This window comes from Schistocerca cancellata, chromosome 7 (genome assembly GCF_023864275.1).
Source record: "Schistocerca cancellata isolate TAMUIC-IGC-003103 chromosome 7, iqSchCanc2.1, whole genome shotgun sequence".
In the NCBI taxonomy this organism is placed as follows: domain Eukaryota; kingdom Metazoa; phylum Arthropoda; class Insecta; order Orthoptera; family Acrididae; genus Schistocerca; species Schistocerca cancellata.
In genome coordinates, this window is record NC_064632.1 from 269,308,937 (window position 1) to 269,318,985 (window position 10,049).

The following is a 10,049-nucleotide window of genomic DNA, read 5'->3' on the forward strand; positions in this document are numbered from 1 at the left end:
GGCCATTGTATAACAGAGATTAGCCTGGCATTATGTGTATGCATATAAAATGTCAGCAATATTTTAAGTAAGTGAAAAACTGAGCGAAATTTAGCACAATTGCCGTTGCTCTGGAAGGTATAATACACAGGCCATGAAGGGCCAAAGGTACCGACTGGCCACCGTGTCATCCTCAGTCCACAGGCGTCACTGGATGCGGATACGGAGGGGTATATGTGGTCAGTATCCGACTCTCCCGCCCGTAGGTCAGTGTCCAAGACCGGAGCCGCTACTTCTCAGTCAAGTAGCGCCTCAGTTTGCCTCACAAGGACTGAGTGCACCCCGCTTGCCAACAGCTCTCGGCAGACCGGATGGTCACCCATCCAAGTGCTAGCCCAGCCCGACAGTGCTTAACTTCGGTGTTCTGATGGGAAACGGTGTTACCACTGCGGCAAGGCCATTGGCATAATACAGAAATGGATGGGACCAAAGAAGTCAAAATTGTGTTATACGAACCAGTCATAAGCACCCCTTGCTCTACAGCACATAAGATATAGGGAGAAACCTAAAACAGCGAACTTAACACCAAAATATTTTGGAGGAGGGGTCTCTGATTGATGAAAGAGAATGAAATAATCAACAGTGTGACCAAAAATCAATACACGACCTCATAAATTATTGGATTTCGAAAAGGTGTTGTCGGCTAACGAAAAACGTATGGTGCAAACAGAATCCTCAAAAACGAGAGATCAGCATTATGCCAACAATTCACCAACAATATGCATCGTTTCTGACTTGTACCAAAGTATTCTCTTCCAATTTTTCTGACGACAAAGGGCTCACGATATGCAATGAACTACTACTCTTTCGGTGTGTATGGAAGTTGAATTTGTAAACAAATATACGAGGGGGGAACAATTTACAGTTGAGTAAAGGGTAGAATAACACAGAAGAAATACATAAATTTGAAATTCTCTGTTAACTTACTAGATTTAATCAGGTAGCTACAGCCGACGCATATGTAGTATATATGGCTCAAATATAATAATATATGACTCATATATAATAATATATGACTCATATATAATAATATACAGAGCATATTGGTATTGATTGGATTCCTCAGAAATATGGTAAGACGTGAGGCAATACTGACCTTACGAATTATTTCAGAAGCTAGATTAAGAAAAGGCAAATCTACGTTTCTAACATTTGTAGACTTAGAGAAAGCTTTTGACAATGTTGACTGGAATACTCTTTTTCAAATTCTGAATGTGGCAGGGGTAAAATACAGGGAGCGAAAGGCTATTTACAATTTATACAGAAACCAGATGTCAGTTATAAGAGTCGAGGGGCATGAAAGGGAAGCAGTGGTTGGGAAGGGAGTGAGACAGGGCTATAGCCTCTCCCCTATGTTATTCAATCTGTATATTGAGCAAGAAGTAAAGGAAACAAAATAAAAATTCGGAGTAGATATTAAAATCCATGGAGAAGAAATAAAAAATTTTAGGTTCGCCGATGACATTGTAATTCTGTCAGGGACAGCAAAGGACTCGGAAGAGCAGTTGAACGGAATGGACAGTGTCTTGAAACGAGAATATAAGATGAACATCAACAAAAGCAAAACGAGGAAAATGGAATGTAGTCGAATTAACTCTGGTGATGCTGAAGGAATTAGTTCAGGAAATGAGACATTTAAAGTAGTAAAGAAGTTTTCTTATTTGGGGAGCAAAATAATTGATGATGGTCGTAGTAGAGAGGATATAAAATGTAGACTGGCAATGGCAAGGAAAGCGTTTCTGAAGAAGAGAAATTTGTTAACATCGAGTATAGATTTAAGTATCAGGAAGTCGTTTCTAAAAGCATTTGTATGGGGTGTAGCCATGTACGGAAGTGAAACATGGACGATAAATAGATTGGACAAGAAGAGAATAGAAGCTTTCGAAATGTGGTCCTACAGAAATATGCTAAAGATTAGATGGATTGATCACATAACTAATGAGGAGGTACTGAATAGGATTGGGGAGAAGAGGAGTTTGTGGCACAACTTGACTAGAAGAAGGAATCGGTTGGTAGGACATGTTCTGAGGCATCAATGGATCACCAATTTAGTATTGGAGGGCGGCGTGGAGGGTAAAAATTGTAGAGGGTGACCAAGAGATGAATACACTAAGCAGATTCAGAAGGGTGTAGGCCGTAGTACGTATTTGGAGATGAAGAAGCTTGCACAGGACAGCGTGGTATGGAGAACTGCATCAAACAAGTCTCAGGACTGAAGACCACAACAAAAACAATTGGTATCGAGCATATTTCTATATTTGAAATACTTGTATCGTAGATTTTAATCCAAGACCTTGTGTAAATCTAAAAACTATCTACGTCATATATTAACTACAATACGCATCTTTGTCTCCATCTGTCATCTTTTACACAGTGATTCCACTCGTTATTTCTAACTCGTTATACTTCTCCATATGTCAAAGCAAATGATGTTGTAACGAAGTCCTTGTAATTAAGTGCTTAGAATAAATACAGATTAGAAATTTTGCATTTATAGTCGTATGTGTGAATGTTCTTCTGAGATGATGAACTCGGCACAAGAGATGAAATCCTTGCGGGAAAAGAGAGAGAGAGAGAGAGAGAGAGAGATAGAGAGAGAGAGAGAGAGGAGAGAGAGAGAGAGAGATGATTCGTCAAGAGGGATAAGCAGCAAGACCGCTCAAGAACACTAAAACAATTAGTAAATAACGAAACGTCGGTCTCGGAAGCTGTGCCGTCTGCGTGGCGTATTGCGAAGCGAAGGGGCCCCGGTTGGATTCCCGGCCGGGTCGGGGATTTTCGCCGCTCGGGGACTGGGTGTTGTGTTATCCTTATGTTCGTCTCCTGATTACTGACAAGCTAGTAGCCTCAATCGCACAGTATCGTCTTTCCACTACTGAAATGGCTAGACTGGCGGAACTGAAAGCTAATAAATTGAAATTATAATTAATAATAATAATAATAATAATAATAATAATAATAATAATAATAATGATAAGCAGAGACCCACAGATGATAAAACGGCTCTTTTGCAAAGAAAGCTGTTTTCCGACTGCCCTGTAATACCATGGAAAATTTTTTTGAAACAGAGTGTTTGTTGCGCAACTAGATATTTAAAAACTAGAATAATATATAAGAGTGCAGAAGGACCGATGTACGAAACGATGCCTTAGAATACATAGTGCTGGGCAAACAGGTTTGTGGAACACCAAGAAAATGGTTCATTTCCTAAGGCTTCTGACTATAGTTACTTGAGACATTGAGGAGCGGTTGACGAGAAATAGTGGTAGAGGAAAGACTGCAGCATGTGGTACATTATATTGTGGGCTCCATGTTTGATAGCTAGTTCATTTCACGGTCAGCTAACTAAGTTTGTTTTCAACGAGTAATCCACTTATCTGCGGCAGATAACCGTCAAACAGTCTAATTAAAATAATATACCTGATGAGGTATATCGCATTAATGATAAGAAAACGTTAGATGCGTCAGTTGCAGATATGTAACGAAGGTATATGGTAATTGTGTTTACATTCAGAGATGACACTAGTAATTTCGTTGACTAATCTTTATACCTAAGTGGAATCAGCAATAAAAAATGTCTGCAGCATTACGTCTAAATATTTCAGTTTCCTGTTCTGCAATAATGTAGCATACATCCTAACAATCTGTAAGTGCTTCATCTACGATTTTCGTAGAGGCTTTGCATTTCCGAACTTCCGTGTAGTAATTTAACATCATGTGTCATATCGCTCATTGTTTATGTGATACTAAACTTCAAAGGCTTCCGGTTTCTTTCTTCATGATCTTAACATTTCCTTGATTCATTTCCGTGCAGTATACGATTATAGACTCGTGTTTCTCGGTTGTATATTACTGCTCTGATTAATTAGTCAGCTGAAAAAGTTTCGTATTATGATTTCCAAACAGTTCATAAAATACTGAGTAATTTCTTTGCTGAGATATCAGGATTTAATAAATTCCACCGCACCTCGCTCAGTTGCTGCCTTTCATTGTTAGCCTTCTTCATGCTGCATCCTTAGTTTGATCTGCATTTCGTTTGGCCTTCATATAAATGCTGTTCTAAGCCATATGTTTTTCCTTACATTTCACTCTACAGGCAATCCCACATGCTAACTTTAGCTCTGTCACGTATAACAGCTAGTACTCAAGTACTGAGTTCAACTGTCTACGTGACCTTTCCTATGAATAAGCTGAATGGTGGTGGATATCTGAACTATCGTCATATCCTGTAATACCACTTTTTTTTAATATGTCGTGACAAATGAACTTTTTTGTCAGACCAGGGTTCCAAACCATGTCTGCTGCTTATAGTAAGCAACGATTTTAACCATTTAGAATATCTAGGTACTCCTCCTGAACAGACTTTCAACTGTCTCTCGTAGTACTAAGAATTATTGGAAGGGAAACACGAGTGACACTGAAACAATGAGGCAGTCTTGTAGAGGTGGTTGGACTACCTGAAAGGTTGATACTATGAACAGGCCAATATAGGTTCAAGGCCAATCTGCCATAAATTTTCAATTGTGAGCGTTTCTAAAACTGACATATGGGTTCATTATATCGTCATTCACTTTATTGTTATAACTTCCGTGAATGTACTTCAATTGGGGCATTTATTTTTCTCAAAATTACCCTTCTTGTATTTCGACTTTGTTGTCTTAGTTGTTACAGTACACTCATCTGTCTTCACACTTCAACCCATTCGTACAGAGATAACGAACACTCATTACATTTCATATTGTGAATAGCTTCCTCCAAAACAATAGGGAATAAGTGCACCCAGGTAACGCACTATTCTTACGTCTTTCACTTTCTCTAGATCTTATTGATTATTTTCTTGTCTGACTTGGAGAATACTTTCCTATTTAGCTGTATACTTCGAAACTAAAAAATTACAAGAAGTACGAAATCAGATTAAGGGCGTCACAGCCTCAACATTTTACTGTTTTCCGGATCATAAAATAGAGGTGACGTATTTGCATGAATGTGATTATAAGAAGCCTGTTTCATAGATCTGCATCTCTGTTTTCAATAACCTTACCGTTCCTACGACTTTTCATGACGTCTAATGGTGTTTTTAGGCATGACAACTTAATTACGACTACTTTGCCTGACCGGCCAACATATATTACTGCACAGAGTTTGCAGGTGAACTTAAACAGCCCACATTGTGTGAATAATACGTGAGGTATGTTATCGTCATTGTAAAACGCACGTCAGTCTGCTGTATTTTAAATTTTTCTTGCTTTACGAAACAGCCTTGTAAGAAAACGTAATCTTTTTATGTTGGTTGTATGAGCTAAAATAGTGCGTATGGGGCTGAGAGTGCCTCGTCGGAATAGACAGCAAGAGGATATCGGAGAGCGTTCAGTGGTAAGATCAGTTTCCCATGGGCTATGTTACTTGCTTGAGTTACATTTGGTCGTGCCCAGAATGGTTAGAAAGACATCAAGCAAACCTTGGCGGCACCTAGGGAGGATCACCTTATCATTTCCGATCAAGGTATTACCAGGAGCCAGGAGGAAAATAGACAGTAGTTTGTTGGATACTAGTGCAGTGAGACGGAATGCAACTTGTCCCGACATGCTTCGTCGGCGTTCAACAGTCATCGCAATTACTCCCACTTATTCAGTAACGGGTAAATTCATAGTGTATAGGAGGCAGATTCATTGTCATAAGTTCAGGGGAATAGACAACATTTTTCTGAGGGGAATATCTTACTTTACACGTAGGCTACAATGCGCTGTAATCCACCAGTGTGCTATTTGTAGTTAAACATTCCACATGATAAATAAAATGTTATGGCCACCTGTAAAAATGTCCCATGTTAATAAATAACGGACAGATGTCAGTTTCTACAAACAGTGCAGTAACTGTTCTTGAAAATGCGAGACCGCGCATCTAAAATGTAACAGACTAGCTGAGCTTGTACGTTTAAGAAGCATGACTAATGTTGCGTAGAATCCTGACCTACGTCCAACGACATAGACTTCTCCCATGAGTTCCAAGTATCAACGCACGAAGAGTTTTATCTTCGTTGCAAACAGTTTCCTGTCTCCGTTACTTGAGCTACTGAATAGATGAGTTGAAATTATGCTTTTGATGAAATATAAACCTTGCCAAACAATTTAATTTGATTAGTAGACCAATTATTTTAATGGATTTTGAAGAGGTATTCTCAAATAACAGAATATACGCAAACAAAGTACTTGCATGTATTATGAAATGTACTGAAAGTTTAGCATACGTTACTGATATACTTATTCCTCGAATAAATTACTAAAAATTATATAAACGTTCTCCCAAAGAATCATTGTTTTTAAGAACCTCTGCAAATGTTCCCCTTTGTTTTCAGTGGCAGAAATTTGTGTCCGTTATGCAATCTCCATAATGCGATGTAAGCCCTTTGTCCTCTGAATGTTAACATTTGCATTGCACTTACAGCTCGACATCTGTGCTCACGGGAAACAGAAGCTGCCAGAAAGGTCAAGCGTGATAAGTCTACACATTTAAATATTTTGCTTCCAGTTTAATAAATAAATTATTCGTAGTCGTGGACAGTCATTATTAGCGCACTCATTCTGTGGCAGATTAGACTGATGCGTCCAGTTCTAAAAGAATGAAATACGGGCCTTTTGTGGTGAACCCAGCTGTTATATAGGGCCTGCTCTTGTGAAACTAGCAGCATTTAAAAGACTTTACTCAACCAGAGGTTGTCATGTTGATGATTTCTATTCCTCTGCGTGTGAAAATATTTAGCCCCCGCTGTTGTATATTTGAAATTTACTAGGTGCTGCAAATTAAGTTCGTTACCACCACTGTACAATGGATCTCCAGGAAGCCATTTCGTAGATTGATATGGGCCTGAAAGAGCAAACTATGAGGATTTGATTGCATGGTTAAGTTGCGTCTTAGATATAGGTAGTTACCGGTTCTAAGAACTAATTTGTGTTCACCTATACTACAGTTCTGGGTTCTGCTTGAGTGTTGTGATTGATACGGTCAGGGGACTTGGATTATTTAGTTGTGTAGGTGTCTCCGACACTACTCTGGCGCACTCATATTGAGGTGACGTACTACTGGTCAGACACGCCACAGCAGTGACGCAGTCGGATTTGATTCGAAGTCTACGCATTTTGCATTTCTTACTTGTAGTGATTCGAAGATTCCGTTTCTTCTGTGCCACTGAGGTAGTAAACAGTTAATTAACTGTTTACCTGCACTGGCATTATGGCTGTCATAAAAAAAAATGTTCGAACGTGTGTGAAACCTTATGGGACTTAACTGCTAAGGTCATCAGTCCCGAAGCTTACACACTACTTAACCTAAATTATCCTAAGGACAAACACACACACCCGTGCCCGAGGGAGGACTCGAACCTCTGCCGGGACCAGCCGCACAGTCCATGACTGCAGCGCCTTAGACCGTTCGGCTAATCCCGCGCGGCTATGGCTGTAATCGTCTCGGTTCTTTCTGTGCTTGCTTTCGATCTCTGTACTTTTTGTCAGTGGTTTCTCATTTCCTTTGTGACATTCTGATATAAAATGGCAGTGTTTTGTTCCCCGTCGAGCGTAGGTTGTGCGTTCCGTGTTCTGAATTCTTATTGTTGTGTGTATTATTCCAGATGGTGGTGCCTCTGGACTTCTCTGTGTCCTTACTCTCCTTCAGTGTCTGCAGACTACGATGGACACGTTGTCAGCTGCATTGGTCCTGTTTCTACACCATTTGGAGAATGAGTCGCATCGTAGCCTAGACGTTCGGCGTCTGGCCCCTGTTCGACCCTGTGTGAACCACGTGGCATAACACCTTGATGCTTCTGGACCTCATGGTTATGTAACGAAGCGTGTATTCCTCATGTCCTCCGCTGATGCTCCTGTGTTTCAAATCGTGAAGTAACTTCTTCTGGATGTACAACCAAGTGAACTCAAATTTGTTCCAGTGCATTGTGGTGCGGTGTTCAAGCAACCTTTTATTGTAATTAATATTAAAAAATAGTCATAGGTTGCGCAGTACTCTTTATTGGTTCAAAAAAGATGCGTTTCACCCTGTTATTGTATCATCACGTTATAATGTGTTTTTCAGGTAGCATTCACAGCAGAGTAGCACCCTCTCGGGTGAAACGCGTCATTTTTGAATCAGTTAAGGACGTTGTGAAAACTAGAACTTTTTTTTAATATCAAGTTAATCGACTTATACAGACATAACATAAAAATTAATCCCATGTTTTCACGGAAACGTTTCTGTGGCCTCAGCATGGTGTAAGTTTTTTTGATCCTCGCGTTTGGCTGCCTCTTGTTGCTATGATAGGCTGCTAGCTCTTTGAATCTCTTCGTAACAAGAATTCCTCCGGCTGTTCATCGACATCTATGGAAATCGTGGCAATGTAGTTCCATCAGCTTCGGTGCTCTCGTAGTTGCGTCAGCCGTGGCTCCCTCTTAAGACAGCTGCCGCTATGAACCTTGTCGAACGACTGCACCTGCAGATTATGCAGCCTGGCGCACTTCTCCTTATGACGGGACGTCGTCCGGTGAGCACCAAAGAACGCAACGATCCTTACCTACATATGCTGCTACAGTGTCATTTTCGGTATCGTACATGGAGTTTCCCATTCAAGAACAGTTCTTTAGGATTCGTTCAGCTTTTCTGGGGTAGATTATCATACATATCAGTCTCTGTAGCCCTTAGTAGAAGTCTGCAAGCTGTTCCTCACATGTGAGCACTTTTGTCCATAAACTGTTAATTTTCCTGTAAAATCTTTTACTTTTCAAAACCAGAATTGTCATGTTCTCTGATATACCATCAAAATATGTAGTACTTTTTTTAGATTTATGGACCTTAGCAACGCCTTTATCTGAATTTCATCCATGCACTGTTCCTCCGCAATGTCCCACAGGTATTCTATTTGATGTTCGATGTATTAACGCATTTTAGACAACGATATTGTGTACAACATTTCGTATTTTATATTCTGTAAACCTTCGCTGACTGTTGTTTGATCAAAAACATTTTTCAGTAGAATGTCCCTAAATAAATATACACGTGTCTCCGTACAAAAAATTGGGCTAGTACTTGTCCCACGTACGGGCACAAACACCCATCCACCCCACCGTCCTAGACACACGCACGCGCACACTCACACACACACACACACACACACACACACACACACACACACACATATATATATATATATATATATATATATGAGGGTAATACCAAAAGTAAGGTCTATTTTCTTAAAAGTACATAGACCTGTTTATTTCTACAATGGTTTACATCAGTTTACAGCTTTTTCCATTTCTGTCGATGCATTTTTGTAGACGCTGTGGCAGTTTTTGTTTGTCCCTGTCATTCCAGCTCGCCGCCATGCTGTTCAGAAAATTATGAACTGACGTGATTGTTGCTTGGTCTCAGGTGTAAAGTGGTGTACCCAGGTTTCGTCACCCATGACAACTGAGTCCAGAAAGTTGTCCTGTTCGGCTTCAAGGCGGTGAATAAATGCTCGGGAAGCATCAACTCGTTGCCGCATGTGCTCCTCAGTCAGCATGCGTGGCACCCATCTTGCGCCCACCTTCCGGTAGTTCAACGGTTCCGTTAAAATTCTGTGAGCGGTGCTTCGGGAAACCCCTGGAACCAACGTGCAGAGATCATCCAGGGTGATCCGCCGATCTTCTCGCATGCTTTGCTCAACCTTCAACACTGTCTCCTCAGAAATTGACGGTCTCCCGCTCCTTTGTACATCGTGAATTTCGGTCCGACCAGCTGCAAACTCTCTACACCATTTACGAACATTTTTGACATCCATGCACGACTCACCATACACTTCCGTCAACTGGCTATGGATTTCAATCGGCGCAGTACACTTTGCGTTCAAAAACCGAATAACTGCGCGCAATTCGCACATGGCGGTAAGATCCAATGGGAGCTCCATTCTCAACGGCCACGAAGCCAAGACTCGTGCCCATGTTTACACACGGCGCGTGAAGCACTCTTCGTAACAGTGTGACCAA

At 40.6% G+C, this 10,049-nt stretch overlaps 1 pseudogene; it reads right to left on the bottom strand.

Moving 5' to 3' along the window:
* Nucleotides 1–326: 326 nt before the first annotated feature.
* LOC126093042 (5S ribosomal RNA) lies at nt 327–444 on the bottom strand (annotated as a pseudogene).
* Nucleotides 445–10,049: the final 9,605 nt, after the last annotated feature.